The 22984-nt window shown below is 36.4% G+C and overlaps 1 pseudogene across 1 annotated transcript; it reads left to right on the forward strand.

Annotated features, from left to right (window-relative positions):
• Positions 1–20278: 20278 nt before the first annotated feature.
• Positions 20279–21208, forward strand: LOC309857032 (small ribosomal subunit protein uS5 pseudogene; annotated as a pseudogene). Its single transcript has one exon. The product of its transcript is annotated as a small ribosomal subunit protein uS5 pseudogene (transcript).
• Positions 21209–22984: the final 1776 nt, after the last annotated feature.

The following is a 22984-nucleotide window of genomic DNA, read 5'->3' on the forward strand; positions in this document are numbered from 1 at the left end:
GTCTTTGCTCTATTGATGGACATTGATGAACATTTCCACTGTTTTCAATTCTTAAAAATAAAGCTGATATGAAATTCACATACAAGTCCTTGTATGAACATAGGGTTTGTTTTTCTTGGTTAAATGCCTAGAATAAAATGGCTATTTGTGTAACTGCAACATATTTTTCATTTAAAAATTTTTGAATCTATTTTCCAAAGTGGTTGTATCATGATATATGCCAACAACAGTTTAGATTTTTTGTTGCTTCTCAATCTAGCTCAGACCAAGTACAATTAGCCTTTATAATTTTAGCCATTCTAATAGATATGTAAGCATGTCTCATTATGATTTTAATTTGTATTTCTTTAATGTTTAAATGTTGAGAAATTGGCCATGTGCTTATAAGCCATCCATATACTTTTGGTGACATGTCTCTTCCATTATTTCCTTCACATGTAAAATTGGATACTCTGTTTGGTTATTAGTAAGGTTTTTTATTTTTATTCATTTTTAAATAATCAGAGTAGATGTCCATTATCAGATATTTAATTTGCAAATCCCTTCTCCATCTTTATGGTTTCTCAATGGAGCTTTGATAGCTGTGTCTTTCAAGAAATATGCTACTTCTTTCCTGGTACACGGAGGTATGACTAGAACATTATCAATGTTGACCTTTGCAAAGAAAATCATGGCTTAAGATATATGTAGTCTGCAGTTGTTGGGAGTGTTCACCATCCTTGCCTCTAACTCATCTCTCACTGCCCACACATTCAGGTATAGGGGAATATTGATTGACAAAATATTAATTGCCAAATAACACTAGTTAGAGAATAAGAAAAATGCAGGCACCTGATTATATAATATTCCTTAAATAAAATATGTTTTTATAAGTGCTATTGAAAGTAAATTCCTCAATACTTTAATCACACAGAATGATGGAATCCTAGATTTTTTTTCCTTGTATTTACTAAGAAAATGATCATGCCTCAAGTATATTAAAATGGAATAGGGAAAATTAAATATTGCTTTAAGTCGATTTGCGTGTGTTGTGCGTATGTGAGAGAGAAAGTGAGAGAGAAAGAGAAAGAGAGAAAAAGAGAAAGGGAAAGACAGAGAGGTGGCTGCAGTGAATTGATGAGTTGCAGGATAGATTTTAAAGTTTTGTCTTTTGCTTTCTACATTTCTTTTTCCTTAGGTTCAAGAGAACAATCAGTAATATCTCAGATGCCTGCTGGTAACATCAGCAGAAAGAGTTAGAGGTTCCTAGAAAATTAAAGAAGAGATATAGTTTTCCTGACATAAGAAAAGTCATTTTTTGTCCCCAGCTATTTTCAATGATCTATACCCCACCTGTGTACTTGCCCAAGCACACTTCTTCCAAAAATTCCTGGGAGGTTCTTACAAAGAAATGCAAAAACCTCACTCCTAAGGATTTTGAGGGAACAAGGCAATGGGAAAACTAACAGTCACCACCAGAGCAGGAAATAGCCTAAGCTATTGAGACAATAAATCAGTGGTAAAACTCCTAGTGCTATTTCAAAAGCAATCAAGGCCTTTCATTCCTTGTCCCAGAAAATGAGCCCAAGACCCCATCTAGTTTCTATCTGCTCTTGAAGCCTGCAGAGTTCCTTTCCCTTGTCCAACAGTTACCTCTGCTTTATTCTAACGTTGAAGTTTCTGCCCTCGGTGGAATTCAGGTGAACATGCAATACATATTGCACAAATACATATGTGGATGTGCATGCATCCACAACCTTATGACCAACCATACACGGGATAATAAAACTCTCCCTTCTGAGTATTCATCTTAAATACTAAATAAAAATCTCTCTCCTGTTCAAACAGTCAAGGCTTTGGAACTTATTCCCTGTGAACTCCTTGTATGTTGTAAACAAAGATTCCTTTGTTTGACAACTCCACCTGTTTCTGTGATTCACCAAAGACTGACCTCAGTTAGTTCAGTTACTGTAATGTAATATCAAGCATATCTAGTTAGTTGATCATTTTGTTCAAGTCTTACATATCTTACCAATATGATGACCATTTGTCTATGTAATCTTAAAATAAGGGTGTTGAAATTATTTTCCATTTGTCGTCCAAGGTAGAAGTTATGATTTTTGTTCTTAGTTTTTCCCTATATATCCCCAAATCTGTTGTTACGTATTAAAATTCAAGAATTATTATACTCCCGGGGCGCCTGGGTGGCTCAGTGGGTTAGGCCGCTGCCTTAGGCTCAGGTCATGATCTCAGGGTCCTGGGATCGAGTCCTGCATCGGGCTCTCTGCTCAGCAGGGAGCCTGCTTCCTCCTCTCTCTCTCTCTCTCTGCCTGCCTCTCTGCCTACTTGTGATCTCTCTCTGTCAAATAAATAAATAAAATCTTTAAAAAAAAAAAGAATTATTATACTCCCTGATGAATTCATCCTTTTACTCTTCTGTAATTTTGACTTGATCTTTATGTCTAATAATGAAATTTGCTTTAAAATCACTTTTCATTATCTTGATATAACCACCAAAGTTATAGTGTGATTAGAGTTAATATAGCATATTTTTTCTTTTACTTTTTAAAGCACTTCTATATTGAATCCTGACAAAGAAACAAAACAACTTTTTAACTCTGGGAGCATCTTTCTAAATTATCTTTTTTTTTTTAATGAAGCAGTAGCAATTTTTGTTAAGGGACCTAAACTGAAAGTAGGTTTAGAAATTTATTTATTTTTTTATTTATTTAGTAAAAGATTTTATTTTATTTATTGACAGCAAGAGAGAGAGAGAGAGAGAGAAGAAGCACACAAACAGGGGGAATCATGTGCTAAGGGAGAGGAAGAAGCGAGCTCCTTGGGGTGCAAGTAGTCCCATGCAGGGCTGGATCCCTGTACACTGGAATCATGACCTCAGCCAAAGGCAAACATCTGCTTAAACAACTAAGTCATCCAGGCACCCCTAGAAAATTTAAAAAAAAAAAAAAGACCTTTTAAAAACATTTTGTTTCTTTCTTGTTTTTTTTTTAATATTTTATTTATTTGACAGACAGAGAGACAGGAAGAGTAACTATAAGCAGGGCAGAGGGAAAAGGAGAAGCAGGTTTCCCACTGTGCAGAGAGCCTGATGTGGGGCTTCATCCCAGGACCCTGGGATCATGACCTGAAAAGAAGGGACACTTCTTGGAGGAAGCCACCCAGACACCTCTTTTCTTTGTTTTTAATATATGGCAACTGATGCTTCCCAGCCACGAGGAGCATATTACCCATTGATTAAATCTTTGATAACAACCTATTTAAAAAGGTGTGTAAATATATACTTACTCAGATTTATACACTTTGTGTTTTCTTCATAGTTTGGGGCTGGACCCCATGGTCACAACACTGCTTCCAGTCTTTGCCTTCCCATCTTTTGATACCAGGTATTTGGTCAGCAAAGCAAATTAGTATCAAAATTGATAAGCCCTTGGCACCATATCTCTGGAGCAGGGCTTGCTCTTAGCCAAGGCCCAGAGCAGTTGACCTCCCCTCGCTAGTGCTATAGCCCCAAGGACTAGGTCCCTGCCACCAGAACTCAGTCTTACATGTTATGCTAAGCAGACAAAACCAAACCAGGAAAGCTCCGACAGCTTTCACTGGCATGCCTCATCTCCAACTCTCTCGACGTCTAGGCAGTACCAGATGACAGGGAGGGGTCTTGGTCCAACATATGGGAGGGAAGGAAGTAGCCACGAGCAAGTACCTGCCTCTCTGTTCCTTTCTTTCATGAGCAGGTTGTAAGGAGGAGGAAGAGGAAGGGGAAGAGAGGTGAACTTCAAGGGGTGAAGGCCTCAGGTAAGCAGCTGGCTCCTGCCAGTAGGAAAGGGACAAAGGAGAAGGCAGTGAGTCTTGCAGGGAGGGTGGGGGGTAAGGGTTACAGCTTATGACGGAATCTGGACAGGAGTAATAGGGATACTAGTCATTTGAGTCCACCATTGGCAAGCTGGGCTGGGTGTCAGGGCAGATAGGCCTCCCTGGGCAACGGCACATGAGAGAAGGTGGAATTCTTCTCTGAGGAGCAGGTGAAGCTTTGGGTGTTGGGAAAGCATAGACAGTATTGTTCCAGGGCCAAGGACAGGTCCGGGTACTCCTGGTTGGAGGTCAAGGCCACAGTATGATCCAGGTCTTCTACCAGCAGCTTGAAGGTACCACATGCCAGCCACCCCTCATTATTGTGTATAACTCTCTGGTGCACTTATTGGCTTATCCATCAAATGACTCCTTCAGCAGCTTGAAAACCACCTCCACAGGCACTCCAGGATATGGGAGGCTTCCAGAGTGAAAATTTTGCACAGGATCACCCCCAAAAGACCAGAAGTCACTCTGGTGGATGTAGATCTGGTCAAACATGGCCTTAGGGACCATCCACTTCACAGGCAGTCCACTGTTGGTTCTCATTTTATAGTAACTGATGTGGTGATATCTCTGGCAAGGCTGAAGTCTGAGATCTTCATCATGTTGTCCTTTGTCACCAGCACTTCCCTGGTGGCCAGGTCTTGGTGTATGCACTTCTTGGAGGCAAGGTACTCCATGCCTCAGGCTACCTGGTAGGCAAAGTATACCGGGTGCTTGGAGGAGAGTTGCTCTGCTGCATTGTGGCTGATATTGTAACAGTACTCCAGGTCAGGAGGCCTCTGGGCCTGCAGGTACTCCTGTATGTTGTCTTTGGAGGCATATTCCATGATAGTGTACGAAGGACCATCCTGTGTGCAGGACCCAGCAGGTTGATGGTGTCCTTGTGCTGTCCAATCATCTTCATCATCTCCATTTCTGAGATTAGGTTTGACAGGTCTTTCTCTGCTGCATCTGACTTCAACATCTTCACAGACACTTTAGTCAAATGGTTGGATTTGTCTTTGTCCAGCCCAATGGCCTCCTCCAACACCACCTGCCCAAAGTAGGCCTCTCTTAGGGGTCTGCCTAAACTGCCTACAACCAGCCTGCCTCAAGGCAGTTATGAACTCTAGATTATCCTCAAAAACATTAAACCACAAGCTAAAAATTCTCTTCACTAGGTCTCTGTCGCAGGTCTAATTTTCTTATCTTTCATCATTTATCTTTTTCCTAATTCTTATTTTCAGTATAGTTTATTTTGCTTCCAGGTGTTTCCCCGGGTTTCTGTATGCTGTTTCATAGGGAAGAATTATCCTGTCATAAAATTATTTCTTGAGCATTCATTACATCTCTCGGTTAAAATGGGTTCTTTTATGGTATTGATTCATTTGAGTTTTCTCAAAATGGGAAGAATTTTCAAAATGGTGTTTTCCTCAAGGTTCAGAGTATGTCTTAGCCTCATCTTTACTCTTTTTGAAATTCACTTTTCAAATTCTTGTCCCTCTTTTTATCTTTTTAAATTAAAATGTTTCCTTTTACTATTTTTTTATTTGAGTGTAGTTGATAGTCAGTGTTACATTGGTTTCAGGTTTTCAAGATCTCCATACATTCTTCTATGATCACTACAAATATAGCCACCATCTGTCACCATATAACACTATTATAATATCATTGACTATATTCTCTACACTGTCCCATATCTCTTTTTAAAATCTCTGATTTTTATGTTTTCTGTTATTCCACTTTTCGACCTCATTTTACTTGGTTACTTTAATAAAATATGCCTGATTACACACTCTATGCTGAAAACCATAGCATTTGATTTATAGTAGTCTTCTTCTTCTTCTTCTTCTTCTTCTTCTTCTTCTTCTTCTTCTTCTTTCTTCTTCTTAATTAACATATAATGTATTATTAGCCCCAGGGGTACAAGTCTGTGAATCGCCAGGTTTACACACTTCACAGCACTCACCACAGCACATACCCTCCCCAATGTTCATAACCCCACCACCCTCTCCCTAACCTCCCCACCCCCCCCGGCAACTCTCAGTTTGTTTTGTGAGATTAAGAGTCTCTTATGGTTTGTCTCCCTCCCGATCCCATCTTGTTTCATTTACTCTTTTCCTGTTCCCCAAACCCCCCACATTGCACCTCCATTTCCTCATATCAGGGAGATCATATGATAGTGACTTTCTCTGGTTGACTTATTTTGCTAAGCATAATACCCTCCAGTTCCATCCATGTCAACGCAAATGGCAAGATTTCATTTCTTTTGATGGCTGAATAGTATTCCATTGTGTGTGTATATATATATATATATATATATATATATATATATATATATATTTCATTTGTTGATGGACATCTAGGTTCTTTCCATAGTTTGGCTATTGTGGATATTAATGCTATAAACATTTGGTGCACGTGCCCCTTTGGATCATATACAGTCTTCTTTACCTCTATCAGAACCCCAGGAAGCTTTATTTATTTATTTACTCACATAAACAGATGATCCAACACAACGTTTTTTGATGTTCCAATGTATTATAATGTCTTACCGCTTAACACTATGCTTACTGCTCTCTTTCACTGTCTGACTAAATCCTCATCATCACTATGCCATTTAATGAGAAAGAACATTTGAACTCAGAGTTCTCTCCATATCAGGGAATGAAGACTCCACCCTTCTGTTTGTGCAGGTAAAATAAATGTTGATGTCTGTCCTGCACATACCCCATCCTGTTCACCAGAATATTCACCATCAAAATATATACACAATGAAAACCATACCTCACCACTTCTATTACCACCCAGCATGCTAAAAACACCATCATATGTTCCTGAATTATTGACTTGATTGATAACCCCACTTCCACACATACTGCACTCCTTTCTCCATGCAAATTTATTTTGGTACAGAATTTAACCTAAAAATCAAGTCATATGATTTTATTCTGCTGTTGAAAGACTTTTGGTATCTTCCCCTTTCATATTAAATAAAAACTGAAGGCGTTTCAATGTACTAGAAGGTCATACATCAATACGTTCTTCCTCTCTCCACCACTATGAACTCCTCATTGGCCTCCTTGCTTTTCCTCAAAAGTAACAGACAAGCTGTTCACACAAAGTCTATATACTTACTTGCTCTGCCTAGAGCAATCTTTTCCTTTAATATTTGTATAACACTCTCCTTCACTTCCTGGGTCTTTGTGCAAATAACATCTCATAAATGAGATATAACCACCCAAAACAAAATAAAATTAACTTTCATCCCAGCATTCCCCAATGGCTTTTACCTTTCTTGTATTTCTTTGTATCACTTATCACCATCAACCATCAATCATTATTCTATTACTGGTTTATTTTCTTATTTGAGACAGAGAGAGAGAGAATTGGGAGGGTGCGCAGAGGAAGAAGAAAACACCCCACTGCCTAGAAAGCCTGCTGGGGAGTTACATCCCAGGACCCTGAGATCATGACCCAAGCCAAAGGCAGTCACTCAATGGACTGAGCCACCCAGGTGCCCCTCTATTATTGGTTTATTTCACTATTATATTTCAAAAGAATGTGAGCTCTTTGTGGTCAGGTATTTTATATGTTTTATTAATTGAAGTATTCTCAGAAAGGTAGCTGGCAGATTGTAAGGGCTCACTAAACTGTATTTTGTTGTTATTATTGGGCTCCTTTATGGGCTTTACCTCTTACGCTAGAAGTCTATCCTTCAGATGTAAGCGATAAGAATAGAGCCCTGCTGCCTGTTCAAATGTGTAAAAAGCCTGTATTAAGTGGATATTTTAAAAGCTAAATGAATGGCTTAATAGTTGTATATAGGGGGAAAGGGAACATATTTTCCACAGTTTAGAAGTGGAGTTCTTTTATAGAGTTCTTGTACAAGCCTACACTATGGAACGATAATGGGCAGTTGTACATTACAATTATACAAACACTTTGGTAATTTATATCCTTTTTTAGTAATTCTTGACTGGATCATTTAATTCCTTAGGAGCATTATAGCATTTCAACTTTTCATGTTCAATAAACTTATTGGGGTTGCTACCTTTTTTATTCAAATGGAGAAATAGTCATGATTTAATCTAAATAAAGTGTTATTGATTGTGTTGTTTTCTAGGAATGAGTCGCACATGCTAGTTTAAAAGTTTTGTTAAAGTCCCAAGTCTGTCACTGATAAAAGCCTTTTGTAGATTAGTAACTTGATCAAAACGGAAAAGTTATGTAACACCAATTGTTATACTATCTTTGTTTCCATCTTGCATTGTAATAACACCCATCTTAACTCTATTTAAGACAAATCATTGCCAGATGGATTTCTGGCATTGATTGCAGGATATGAAATCTAGTATAACTAAAAGTTTTTGGTTTTAGTAGCATATAAATCAATTTAGAAAAATATATGTATTTGAATATAAGATAAAGTTTTAAATTATTTGGCAATAGTAAACTAAACTTTTTTTTTGTAAATTTTTATTTTCTAAAATTTCATTGAGCTCTCTTGCAATAAGAAACAAGTTACAAAAAATTAAGGTTTATTTACCCCAATTCAAAATTATTAGGAATATAATCATAGAGGTTGAAGTATTTAAAATATTGAACCCAAAATGTTTTATTAGGTAAATTCATGAATGCTGAGCATTCACTGTTAAAATATACTAATACTATTGATAGACTGGTAGAAGCCTAAAATCAAATATTTATTAAATATTTATATCCATATCTTTTCATAGCTTGGTAATTCATTTCTCTAGCATTAAATAATATTCCATTGTTTGCATGTACTACACTTTCTTTGACCTTTCACTTATGGAAGGATATCTTGGTTGCTTCCAAGCTTTTGTCAGTTATGAATAAAACTACTATAGACATCTTTGTGGGTATAGATTTCATCTTCTTTGGATAAATACCAAGAGCTGCTACTGCTGAATAATCTGGCAAGAATATGTTTAGTTATGTAAGAAACTGCCAAGTTGTTTTCCATTCTTTATTCTCAATATACATGGAAGAACATTCCTGTTGCTCCACATCCTCACCAACATTTCATGTTCTGTTGTCAGTGCTCTGGATTCTGGGTATGTACTGGTGTCTCTTTTTTGTTTTAATTTGCATTTTCCTGATGACATATGATGTGAAGCATCTTTTTATATGCTTATTTGCCATCTGTAATATTTTCTTTTGTGAGGTATCTGCTAAGGTCTTTGGCTCATTTTTAATCAGGTTTTTCCCCCATTGTTGAGTTTTAAGGGGTCTTTGTGTATTTTTGATTAACAGTCCTTTGCCAGATGTGTATTTTGCAAATTTTTTTTCATAGTCTGTGCTTTGCCTTTTCATTCTCTTGGCATTGTGTTTCACAGAGTAGACATTTTTAAATTCAGTGCTTGTGTTTTTTAGCTAAAGTTATTGTGAAAACCAAGGTCATTTAAATTTTCTTCTATATTACCTTCTACATGTTTCATGTTTAGGTTTATAATCCAATCTGAGTTCATTTTTGTGAAGAGTGTAGGATATCTGCCTGGATTTATTTTATTTTATATTTTTAGATTTAGCTTCACCATTGCTACAGAACCATTTGTTTAAAAGATTGTATTTTGCTCTCTTGTATTGCTTTTGCTTTTCTATTATATATAAAATATAATTGATAATATATATTCTGTTGCTTTAATCTAGTCTTTCTGTGGTATTACAATATCATGCTTACAATTATCGTTATGGTAAACTTTTTTTTATGATTTTATTTATTTATTTGACAGAGAGAGAGATCACAAATGGGCAGAGAGACAGCCAGAGAGAGAGATGAGGAGAAGCAGGCTCCCTGCTGAGCAGAGAACCCAATGCGGGACTCGATCCCTGGCCCCTGGGATCATGACCTGAGCCGGAAGGCAGAGGCTTAACCCACTGAGCCACCCAGGCGCCCAATCGTTATGGTAAACTTTGAAGTCAGTCCTCAGTCTTTGTTCTCCTTCAACACTATGTTTACTATTGTGAGTCTTTGCCTCTCCATATAAACTTTAAAATAAGTTTGTTAATATTAAAAAAAAAAGAACTTGCTGGTATGCATTAATTGTATAGATAAACTTGGAAACCAGTGACCTCTTGAGCTTAGCAGGAGATAGACCATGGACATCAGTTGTCACAGTGGTGCCTCTGGCAGAACCTATTGCAAATCCCTAGGCAAAATGACACCTCAAGGATCTGAGAGAATGTCTAAGAAGTACTTGATACATCCCTTGGGTATGGTTTATTGAAGTGTCCACCTGTCTGAAAGCTGGGGAATCTAGATAAGGGAGGGAAAATTAGTTATGATAAAACATATCAACAAACATCAATAAATTTTGTAAAACTAATTGTCATGGCTCATATACAATATGACCAACAGAGGGACCATCAGAAGGAAAGCATCAGTTATGTTTATTGTGAAATTTTTTATCCAAAATAAAGCAATGTGAGGGGAAGACACAATGAGAAAATTACCATTTTTTAAATGGTAAACATCTTACAAAATGGAATAGGTTTTATATTCTAAGTAGTATATTGAAAAGTAAAACATTGGGGCGCCTGGGTGGCGCAGTGGGTTGGGCTGCTGCCTTCAGCTCGGGTCATGATCTCAGGGTCCTTGGATTGAGCCCCGCATCGGGCTCTCTGCTCTGCAGGGAGCCTGCTTCCCCCTCTCTCTCTCTCTCTCACTGCCTGCCTCTCTGCCTACTTGTGATCTCTGTCTCTCAAATAAATAAATAAAATCTTTAAAAAAAAAGAAAAGAAAAGTAAAACATTAAAAAATAAAATTTCAATGAAAAAAATTATTTAATTTTTAAAAAGGTTAAAAATAGCAGAACCATTTTTCTTATAACTGGAAAATACACTGTATATACATCTATCAAAATAACTTGTCATGGGGGAGCCTGGGTGGCTCAGTAGGTTAAAGCATCTGCCTTCGGCTCAGGTCATGATTCCAGGATCCTTGGATCGAGGCCCACATCGGGCTCTCAGCTCAGCAGGGAGCCTGCTTCCTCCTCTCTCTCTCTGCCTGACTCTGCCTTATTGTGATCTCTGTCAAATAAATAAATAAAAACTTTTATAATAAATATTTGAAAAATAACTTGTCATGTCTGGAATCAGGAGCATATGGAAAAAAATAATATCTGAGGACAATACTTCTGCCATGTTTTGTGCCTTGCTAATATTTTTAAACAGTCAGGCAACTTTTAGCCTTATTGAAATACCTGCTAAGATACCTGCAGTGCCTTTTGGAGCCCTATGACTATAAAAATTAATTGCAAATATTCAAAATGTTTACTATGGTGTCACTATTTAGGGCCACCACCAAGTATGTTTCAGAAGTAAGCATAACTGTTACTCTTCCATAAGGCAAAAGGGCATATTTTCAGGAGTTCCATCTGCTGTACCAGGAGGTGAATCAAGTAATGATTTTTGTCTATAAAATAATTCACTTTTCAATCTAACATTCCTCATTCCACATTATAATAATAAAAACTAGGAGGAGACTAAAACAAACAAACAAATACAACTACAACAACCAGCTTTTCCTACAGTGGAAAAGTAAATATAACCTTAGGAGTAGCCTAAAATTTATTTTTAAATATTTTAAGATAAACGTTTTTGTTAGAAAACCATATATTTTATATTACTAAGAAATAACAGGCAACGTTTTATGAACTTCTAAAAAGTCTAGTTACTTGTATTTATCTATTAACTCATCTCTTTATGAAGTAGAACATGATCACACCTCTTGTATCTACCCAAGTTTGTATGCTTTGGTTGTTTTATGTTTGCTATTTCCTTGCTTAATTTTTACAATATTTGATACATAATAGTATCTTTAAGTCCATCTATGATTTCACAGAATTTGTTTGAACTTCATAAAAATGTACCATACTTTTTGCACTGTCCTTGTTTTACTTCTCTATTAGCTTTCCAAGTTTTATTCACTTTAGAGTGTGTAGCTATCATTTATTTTTACTCCTCCATAATGCTATGTTTACAAATTTGTATTTATCTGTACTTTTAAAAATATCTTAATTATATACCATTTCTCATCTCACGTAACACTCATGTTACTTCTACACTTATCAGATATTATGTAACTGAAAACCACAACTCAGCAACAATAGAACACCATTTTTCAAAATTAAATGGCTTACCAGAATTCTTTAATTCTATCCTTTATTTGTATTAGATGACCCTTTATTCTGGTATTTGGCATTGTTCATATGGAGGAAAGCTTATAAGTTGATATTCCATAAATAGAAGGATTTTTATGATCGATTAATTATTTTCATTTAGAATGCATAGAATATGGTTGATTTAATATTTCTTTCTTACTCTCTGCCTGGAACATAGTGCTATCTATGCAATAGCCACTAAAATATTAAGTTAATTACCTAGACTTTAAACTGCATATTAATAGGAATAGCATACAGAACTCTTCTCAGATTGGGACACCTGGGTGGCTCAGTCAGTTAAACGCCTGAGCCTTTAGCTCGGGTCATGATCTTAGGGTCCTGGGACTCAGTTCTGCAACAGATTCCCTGCTTAGCCGGGAGTTTGCTTCTCCCTCATCCTGCTGCTCCCCCTGCTTGTGCTCTCTCTCACTCTCTCTCTTACAAATAAATAAAATTAAAAAAATAAATTCTTCTCAGATAGCTAATATAGAATATCGTCTTTGTATTCATCAAAGGGAAAGTGCCATATAATAATGAAATCCAGACTACTTCAAATTCATTTTTTAACCAGTAAGAAAGTACTGGAAACAAGCCAAAAATGTCTTCAATGAATTAAAGAAATAGATTGATTTTCAATATCTTAATGTTTCTAATGTTAAATTGCAAGATTTTTATACTAGATATCAGTGTAAATATTCATTATACAAGGATATTCTAAAAATAAACCTGAGAAAACTACTTGACATATATGATGACAAAAACCAATGTCAGTTTGGGTAAAACTTACAACACCTACCACCTGAAACTCTTGTTCTATATGGTGCCATCTTGTGATGCTGGGCAGCGGCAGTGAGCCACAGCTTCCAGTCAGCTAGAAGATTACAGGGGTGAACACCTGATATTCTTACAAGCATTCTATATATAGAATATATATATAGAATATATATATTCTTCTTTTTTTAGTGTAATATTTAATAAATTGCATGTGATATTTGATACTTTGTTATAAAATAGGCTTTGCTTAAGATGATTTTGCCCAAATGCAGGCAAATGTAAGTGTTCTGAGTATGTTTAAATAAGCTTAAGGTAAGCTATGATATTTGATAGTTTTGGGGTATTAAATGCATTTTCAATTTTTTATGTGTTTCTCTGTACATAGCCCCCTTGTAAGCTGAGGAACATCTCTATATGTATATGTAGCCTTGGTATGGCTTACATATTATTGGCATGAAACATCTAGAACAGTACGTGTGCCATAGAATTGTCTACAACATCAAACAAGTTTCTTGAAAACTTGTGCCAAAGGGGTTATGTCTTTAAGGATTCTTATTTCAGAAGGGTTCTCTCAAACGTAAGATTTTTCAGAAGTTAAGTGAAAATCTGACCAAACTAAACATTTTTCCATTTTCCCTAGTGAGCAAAGATAGCTAAAATCTATCTGCCATTTTCAACACTGTACTCAACGATTGTAATTCTAATTTAAGAACAGATTATTTATATCAAAACCACATGTTGGCCTAATCTTATACAATATTCATAAGTCACACTCAGACCCTTGGACACTTTTATTTGTTGAGTCTATATGGTACTACGGACATTCATCTTTTTTGACCTCATAGCTTCATGTATGTCTATACTTTTGAAAATACATGCATCATAGTTCCATTGTAAAATGTCTGGGTTATAAAATGTGCTATGCTATCAAAATGGTAATAAGAACATACAAATGACCTGATGTAATGAACTGGACCAGATTGCCAGATATCACATTGCATACCAGAAAGATTCAGTGGTAAGTTTTAAAATGGCCAGCTATACACTGACTGAATTATAACTCATTTAGCTTCTTTCTTTGTGTACAGTATTATACATTAGTCAGTATTATAGTAGATAAGTACTTTGGACAGATGTAAATATGCTGTAATAAAAAATGTTTTTCTTCTTTCTTTTAGTCCTTTTTACTTGTAAGACTAGCCACAAATACCACGCCTCCCCCAAAATAATTTGCAATCCAAATTTATCTCTAAATGAATTTATTGCACAGGAAAATATGTATATATATATATATATATACACTTACAGAAGACATGTTCAAAAATAGTTACACAACAGCAGGGCCCTAAATGTAAGCAGTATAGTTGTTTTGTTTTGTTTCTTTTAAAAAAAGAGGTTATGTGAAATATTAGGATTTTATTTCCAGGCGTAGTATTTCAAGACAGTTAACTACACCTATGGTGTCAACAGCCTCTTGTTGGCAGTATGATTTTATTGGCTCCATGGAATAACAGCAAGAATTTACTATTGCTTCTTTCTTTTATGACACACACAGAAAAAAAAAATTGACACATTTGCTCAAGACCAACCAGAATCATTTTAACCTATCAAAATTGATGGGAGGCCTTCACTGCCAAAGTCACTGCTGCGTTTTCACAATTCACTGCAGACAATCTGCTACTCCCATTATGATAAAGGAGAGCAGAGTCATAATCAGGGAAGAAAGCTAGATTAATACTTGTAATTATCATTGAATATTTAGCCTGCTATAGGATTATTATTATTAGTGTCATTTGATAATTTTCTCTCATTTTATTAAACACAACTGTGAGTAATTACGCTACCTAATATTTCTCTGTATTGGCTGACTAGCTAGCAAACATTCATGAAAATATCCATTAGCCACACATATAAAATGCTGCATTATGATGCTGTTGAATCAGAACATACCACTACCTGATCCTGTAGCTCTTTGAGGATTTGCAAATCAATTAATTCTATGTTTATTGGATTCTTCCCATACAATTAGAAAATTTATAATCGAGTCCATGAACATTATTAGTTTTACCATTTTAAACCAGCAATCACACTTTGATTTTTACAACAAAAGCAGAAATATAAACACACACATTTGGATCAGTTTTCTCTTAGTCTGTCTGGACTTCAAAATCCTATTCCTCAAGATGATGCACACCAAAGTTCTGGATTAAACAAGAAATTAGATGGCACCTGAACACTTGGTTTAATATTCTCAAAAGGATTATGCAACTTCTTTCTTACAATATGACATTGTTTTACAAAGATCCACACTTTTATAATGTTAGTATTTATAATAATCAATAGTCAATTAATCATGATTAAAAATCAAACATAAAAATTTCTACTTTTTGCTTTTGCCCCCTCCATTTAGAACTTATTTATAGCCTGATAATTCAAAGGTCCCTATGTTTATGAAAATCTGGACAGAAATAGCTCTAAGATCCCATTCAGAACTTGATATTAATCTAAGTCTTTTGGCTCCATTTATCCTGAGAGCAAAGAGTAGGACAAAGGATTTGAGTACTGTTAGTTTATCTGGGAGATTATCCAAGGTAGAAAAGAATGGGAAAGTGATACAGTGAAGAAGCAACTTTGTCAAAGAGGTACATTGTTGATATAATTGTTGTGGATAGAAAATGAAGGCTTGCTTTTACTGAAAGGTCCTGAGAAACTTCTTTAAGTTGTCCTCATGAAGACCTGAAAACTGACAATTTTACCTATGGTTCTTATTTCCACTTCACTGAGAGCTGTCCTCAGAGGACATTAACTCTCCTACACTTTCAGGTTGTGTTGGAGACATTCTAAAATGAGAGAGAGAACATGAGATGCTATCAGTGTTAAGTAACTGCAATTTCCCATGGAACTATCCACCACAGGTTTGGCTATAATCAGGTGTTGGGCCTTGATATCAGAGGGATTTGAGGCAGTATCATTTTAGGTTAATCATTATATCTGAAATTTCCAAAAACTTCAACTGATGAAACTTTGATTATAAACCTATAAATATAACAATAAATCTACAGTATTCAAATTATTTTCATAGAAATACACAAACAAAGCATCAACTGATTAATATTTAAATGTTACAAAATACTGAACTGAAAGAATTTGGTCATATAACAACGTGTAAGAAGTAGAGCTTAGGTTTAGGTTAGAAGTCAGGATGCATTTGGGACTCAGTTAAGAAATTGAATGGAGGGACGCCTGGGTGGCTCAGTGGGTTAAGCCACTGCCTTCGGCTCAGGTCATGATCCCAGGGTCCTGGGACCGAGCCCCAAATCAGGCTCTCTGCTCAGCAGGGAGACTGCTTCCTCCTCTCTCTCTGCCTGCCTCTCTGCCTGCTTGTCATCTCTCTCTGTCAAATAAATAAATAAAATCTTAAAAAAAAAGAAATTGAATGGATGTCTGACTATCTTATAGGTTTGCTAAAAATCAGTGACTTTGTGTTCACGTGTGGCTATGCGGGAATTTTTAACTTTCTCTAAGAAGTTATTAGATTGATTATATAATGGCAGTAAAGGATGGGGAAAAGCAAAGTACAAACCCCATAAAGACAAAGACACTGAGTATGAGAAAAGAGTAATAGATAAGAAGAATCAATGCATTTGAGGAAAATGGGAATTGAAATACACAATGATTGTTGATTTTTTTAGATGCAGAAATCAAAACTAGCTTGCAAGAAGGAAATAACAGAAGACATGTTGTGAAAAGGCAGTAACGTGGAATAAAGGAGTAGGGAGAGCATATCAGGTAATTTGGATAGGAAGGAGTTAGGAGATAACTGCTTGATAAATTTTATATGGCCCACTTAAATGCACAGATTTCTCTTCTTTAATTTATATGGAGAACAGGGTGTCGTTTCTCTTCCCTTTCAGAGCACCCGAGGTGTACTCTTTCAGACTGAAAACCTGAAAAGCTCAGGACTCAGTTGCTTAAGCACAGCTGAGAGGACATATTTCAATTAAGATTTACAGTTTGCTGTAGGTAGTAGACTGTCAAAAGTGGTTTAACCATATTTTTCATTTAACAAGAAGACTACAGAGAGTGTTTTCTGGTGTTGGTTCAGAGTCTTAAGAAAGTCAAGTGAACTATCTTAGAGGTTTTCATGGCTTTTTATTCACAGTTGCAAAAATTGCTGTTGGAGTTCTCACTATTAAGCCCACATTTCTGGCAGAAAGATAGAGGTAAAAGAGAATGATATCTTGTACGACTGATACTTTGTCATATGGTTACAATGTAACTAGAAAAGAGACAATAAAATATTTGATGTTGTTTTAAGTTTCCTTGTTGTCAATCCCTCAGTGCTTTCTGATACTAAAGGAAAAAGTAGATGGATATTGACCTGGCAACTATCAACACCTGTCAGTCTCTCTTGGATAACCAATATCTCTATAATCTCTTCTTCCCAGTAAAAAAAAAATAAAATATATTCATAAACCACACTTTGCCATCTCAAGTTACTGCACCAAGATAAAATTACAATGATTTTCAGTTGTTCCAAATGGACAGAATACCCTTCCTTATGATATCATGTCTTATAAGATAGATAATTGGCTTGCTACCAATATACCCAGATGAGACTGTGGAAGAGACAGGAAAAAAATAATAATATTTATTTATTCCTTGGGTTGACCCTGTTTACACAGATGCATTACTATTAGAAAAGGTTGGTTTGGGACATTGGAATGAATTTACTTAATGGGTCTGTATGTAATTGGGTTGGAGAAAATTTTTAATTTCTACAAAAATTATTAGAATTCTATCTTATTCCCTTTTGATAATTTTCACATGTTAACAAAGCCAACGTTTTTGTCTAGCAGACAAGATCTTAAATCCTAACAAAACTCAATTTTTTCCTTTTTTTTTTAAGTTTGAGAGCCTCATGTTCTCTCATGCTGCTTTAAATACAACTCAAAAAAACAAAAGGAGCTAAATGGGGCAGTAAGCCCAGACTTTTTATTTTAATTTATTTATCTTATTTTTAATTAAAAAATTAAAGATTGTATTTATTTATTTGAGAGAGAGAGAGCATGAGTGGGGCAGGGGGATGTAGCTGCAGAGAGAGACTGAGAAGTATACTCCCTAATGAGCAGGAAGCCCGATATGGGGCTCGATCCCAGGATACTGACTGAGATCATGACCAGAGACAAAGGCAGATACATGTGCAAAATCCCTTTTTTTCTGGGAAACAATACTTTACAAGAGATGTTTGAAAAAGTACTGGGGAAACAACTTTAATCAGAGATACACAAATTTAATTGACTTCTGTAAAGCTACAGGGATCCAAATGATGGGAATCCCAGGCCGTTTAGGTTGTGGACCACAGAGTATTCTTCTCTGTAATATTTTATTTTCTTCCATGTCTACTAACTCCAGTCCAAGTTCACTGATCTCTTTTTAGATAGTGCAAAACATGGCAAAGAATACCAAACAAGTGCCCAATATTCTACATTTATTACATCATTTCTAACATATAGAAGTGTGTTACCAAGGCTGGTTCTGTGAACAAACCTAGTTATGCTAAAGTGTGTTTTGTTCTCCAAAAATTAAATTCATGATTATCACACAATTATAAAATACTTGTGTCAAGAATTTTTATTCAAAAATTAATAAGAGAAGCAGATATTAAAACTAGTTCACATGGTTATTTGGGATATAAGCAGAGTTGTGCAGCAGAAGTGCTCTGGGCCCATAATTTGGGTTATAGAATTTATGTTTTCTAATGAAAAATCACTAACTTGCATTATTGTTAACAAGAATCCTGTGCATTACCATCAGTTTTCTCCATTATAACCTCTTGCTCTACAGTTTGTAAATAACTTTGTCAATAGCAAGCTAATAAACGGGGTGACTCCAATGGATTGAGATAATCTCCAGAGTTTCTGCTACATAATGAACAGGACTCCATTGAAAGGACACCTAAGAGTTTATTTTGCCCAAAAATTTGATCACTTTTTTCACTGTCCTTACCTATTTTCCAAACCTAGTTCTTTTCAGTCTACAGACAACCCTGTATCTGACTGACTTGTTAATTCTGGGAATGTCTTGCAGATTAATTTGCTTGCCCGAGGTGGTTCCTCTAATTGATGTCTAAGAACCCTAATTAGTTAAGAAAACTTTTTTTTTAACATTTTCATGGCTATTTATTATTATTATTATTATTATTATTATTATTGCTAATATCTCTATTATAAATAATTCACAAGGGCATCTTTCTGACAAAAGACAAAGAGCTGGCTACTAGTAGAAAAAGTACATTTGACTCTGTCAGTGAAAGTGGTAAAGGGATTTGAGAAAATAAGGCAAAGCAGTGGAATTATGTGTTAAAACTTTAAATATTATAGACACATTTACTTAATTTCTAATACTGCTTATAATTAAAAAAGATGTTTTCCATGAACCACGCATTACAGCAAATATATTGTTTATACAGATTAAATTTTCATCAAAAGGGATGCCTGGGTGGCTCAGTTGGTTAAGCAGCTGCCTTTGGCTCAGGTCATGATCCCAGCATCCTGGGATCGAGTCCCGCATCTGGCTCCTTGCTCGGCCGGAGCCTGCTTCTCCCTCTACCTCTGCCTGCCATTCTGTCTGCCTGTGCTTGCTCTCTCGCCCACTCTCTCTGATAAAGAAATAAAATCTTAAAATAAATAAATAAATTTTCATCAAAAAATTGTAAGTGTATTTTATTGTAGGATATGATAAGCATTTTGCAGATGAGAAAAGTGAAATTTAGAAAAGTATGTCTTTTCAAATCCCTCATACAATATCTGGCCTAGATAGAAGGATATACTATCACAATTGAGGAAGATAATTGAGATTACTTAAAATGATAAACTTTACTGTATAGGGTTTTTTACAAGTTTGCCACAGATTCACATTTTTTAAAATATATATCTATTTGTGTAAAGAGAATGCACTGAGAAGTAAAAAGATAGTGATATATCAGTGCTACCAACTAATGGCTATAATATCATCACCTTATTTATGAACAATGAAACAGTGTGTAATATTTAAATAAATTTAAATAAATTCCTATTTATTTTATATATTTATAAATTTAAATGAATTCCTATTTATTTATTATTAAAGAAATTCCTCTAACAAACAGTATGTTTTGAAGGTTGCTAGCAGGAAAGTGTTGTACGACATGGAAGTAATCAGAAAATGTGATCTAAAATTCTGCTTTCAAGGGCGCCTGGGTGGCTCAGTGGGTTAAAATTCTGCTTTCAAGAAGCTATAACAGTAAGTACTGAGCATTAGCTATTATATGCTATGGATGAATAACTGAAATCTACATTTGAAACTATTGGTACACTATATGTTACCTAATTGAATTTTAAAAAGTTAATAAAAAAAACCACTATTTTATAAAACAATATTCCCAACAGGCTCTTTTGCTTTAAAATACTCACTTTGTTTCCTCTCCGAGAGAACACCAAATGGCGGATGACGCCGGTGCTGCGGGAGGGCCCGGAGGGCCCGGGGGCCCTGGAATGGGAGGCCGCGGCGGTTTCCGCGGTGGCTTCGGCAGCGGCATCCGGGGCCGGGGCGGGCCGGGGCCGTGGTGGGGGCCGGGGCCGAGGCCGCGGAGCTCGCGGGGGCAAGGCCGCGGACAAGGAGTGGATCCCCGTCACCAAGCTGGGCCGCCTGGTCAAAGACATGAAGATCAAGTCCCTGGAGGAGATCTATCTCTTCTCCCTGCCCATCAAGGAGTCTGAGATCATCGACTTCTTCCTGGGAGCCTCCCTCAAGGACGAGGTTTTGAAGATCATGCCTGTGCAGAAGCAGACGCGCGCGGGCCAGCGGACCAGGTTCAAGGCATTTGTCGCCATCGGAGATTACAATGGACACGTCGGTTTGGATGTCAAGTGTTCCAAGGAGGTAGCCACTGCCATCCGCGGAGCCATCATTCTGGCGAAGCTTTCCATTGTCCCTGTGCGGCGAGGCTACTGGGGGAACAAGATCGGCAAGCCCCACACTGTCCCGTGCAAGGTGACTGGCCGCTGTGGCTCTGTGCTGGTGCGTCTCATCCCCGCCCCCAGAGGCACTGGCATTGTCTCGGCCCCTGTGCCCAAGAAACTGCTGATGATGGCTGGTATTGACGACTGCTACACCTCGGCCAGGGGCTGCACTGCCACCCTAGGGAACTTTGCCAAGGCTACTTTCGATGCCATCTCCAAGACCTACAGCTATCTCACCCCTGATCTCTGGAAGGAGACTGTGTTCACCAAGTCTCCCTATCAGGAGTTCACGGACCATCTTGTGAAGACCCACACCAGAGTCTCTGTTCAGAGGACCCAGGCTCCAGCTGTGGCTACTACATAGTTTTATACAAGAAAAATAAACTGAACTAAAGCTTGAAAAAAAAATACTCACTTTGTAATGAGAGTCATTACTTTTGTCTAGCCAAATCTTATAGCACTGTTTATCCCTTCCCTGCTTTATCCCTTCCCAGTATCAATAAAGGCTCACTTGGGTTACCTAGAAGCCATGAGAAAGCTTGTAATAGATCTGGCTGGTTTTCACCAGCAATTTGACCACCATGTGCACAGGGAAGTCTATTGATAAAGGCTTTATTGCAATAAGTTGCAAATACATGGATGATTTTGAATTCTCTTTCTTGAGGTCTTGTTTCATGATAATAAATTTAGGGTGGCTTATTGGAATGGATGTTATTAACATATCTTCATAGTTATAAGCACATGGAATTGTAAAATAGATGAATGAATGTGGCATTACTGACAACTGTCCTCATTTTGAAATCAAATTACAGTGTACTAAGATGAGGAAGCAAAGCAGATTTGGGATTATGAGTGAAATAATTTTAAAAAGTATTAGGGGTATGATCGGACTATTGGGTAATTCAGTAGAAAAATGTCTACTGATTGAGATTCTGTGTTCCCTGATTTCAGAGAGAAGTTAAGATAAATAAGTAACACGAGGAGACTAGGAAGCCAAACATAAGTGATAATTTTGTGCCAGGGTGTGTATACATCTGTTTATCTTCTTGCTTTACCACTAAGGTTGCTCCTAGAGCAGAGTTTAAATATGTGTTGGAGCTAATCTCTGTGGATTACACAAGAAACCACATCCTACAGCTCTCCCTGAAACACCCCTTATGATTTCAATGTAATTTGGTTTTTGCATTTTTAGAAATAACAAAATACTTTGCAAACTCATCTACTTTATTACCATCACAAGTGAGTCAGCTGACTCCACATTTTAACACAGTGACAGTCACAGAGGAATGGAGGAATGAGTAGAGTTATCAATATATGTGCTTTTAAGAAGTATGACAGGGTAGCAGCTATTTCCAGGAACCAAAACATGGGTCAGCAGCTGTGCAGGAAAAGTGATGGAATAAATGACTCATTTCAGAGGAGTTCTATAACATATTAGTTCTATAATGTATCTTCAGCCCCCAATTACCCGCTTTGATCTAAAGATAAGGATTTACAGTTAAGGTCCCATTTATGATTTGACTGGTAGGGTCTGAATCATGTTTACTATTGTTTTGACTATTACTTGAAACCTATAGTAGTACTTGGGATATGTGTTGTGTATTCTGTGAACATGTGCTATTTTTAGATTAGATAATTTCTGTCTCGAACCCCTGTTCATTTGTTTGTTTTTGTTTATTTGATAGTGGTTTCAGTAAATGGATATATCTGAAAAATTGCAAAGCCACTATTAAAACAAGTTATTATTATATATAGCATGGAATTGCACATTCCTCCTTTGAATCCGACAGAGCTTCACCATATCCTTAACAATTTGGGAAAAACATGCTATTATTTTTCTTTATAAAATTTCTCCTGTTAGGCTGTGATGGTTGTCATCAGCAGTAACTCCTCTGAAGGCTTTGTCAAAAGAGTTGAAAAAATTGGAAAGGTGTGTGAATGAAGCTGTTTGTTGAATATAAAGAAAAGAGCATTGAAGTACAATTCACACTCTTACTTCTCCTTCTATGCTTTCAGATGTTTGTCATTTGAAAATTTTGCTTCTAGAAGAGATGCCCTATATAATTCTTACTTTAAGGAGCAAGTTGCTTTTATAATTTTTTTATTATTCTACCATTCCAGTATTTCCATTTAAATTAAATTCAATACCATTTAAAAAAAATCAAAAGTGCAGCCAGTATTCAA

The sequence above is a fragment of the Mustela nivalis genome, assembly GCF_964662115.1.
Source record: "Mustela nivalis genome assembly, contig: HAP1_SCAFFOLD_251, whole genome shotgun sequence".
NCBI classification, from domain to species: domain Eukaryota; kingdom Metazoa; phylum Chordata; class Mammalia; order Carnivora; family Mustelidae; genus Mustela; species Mustela nivalis.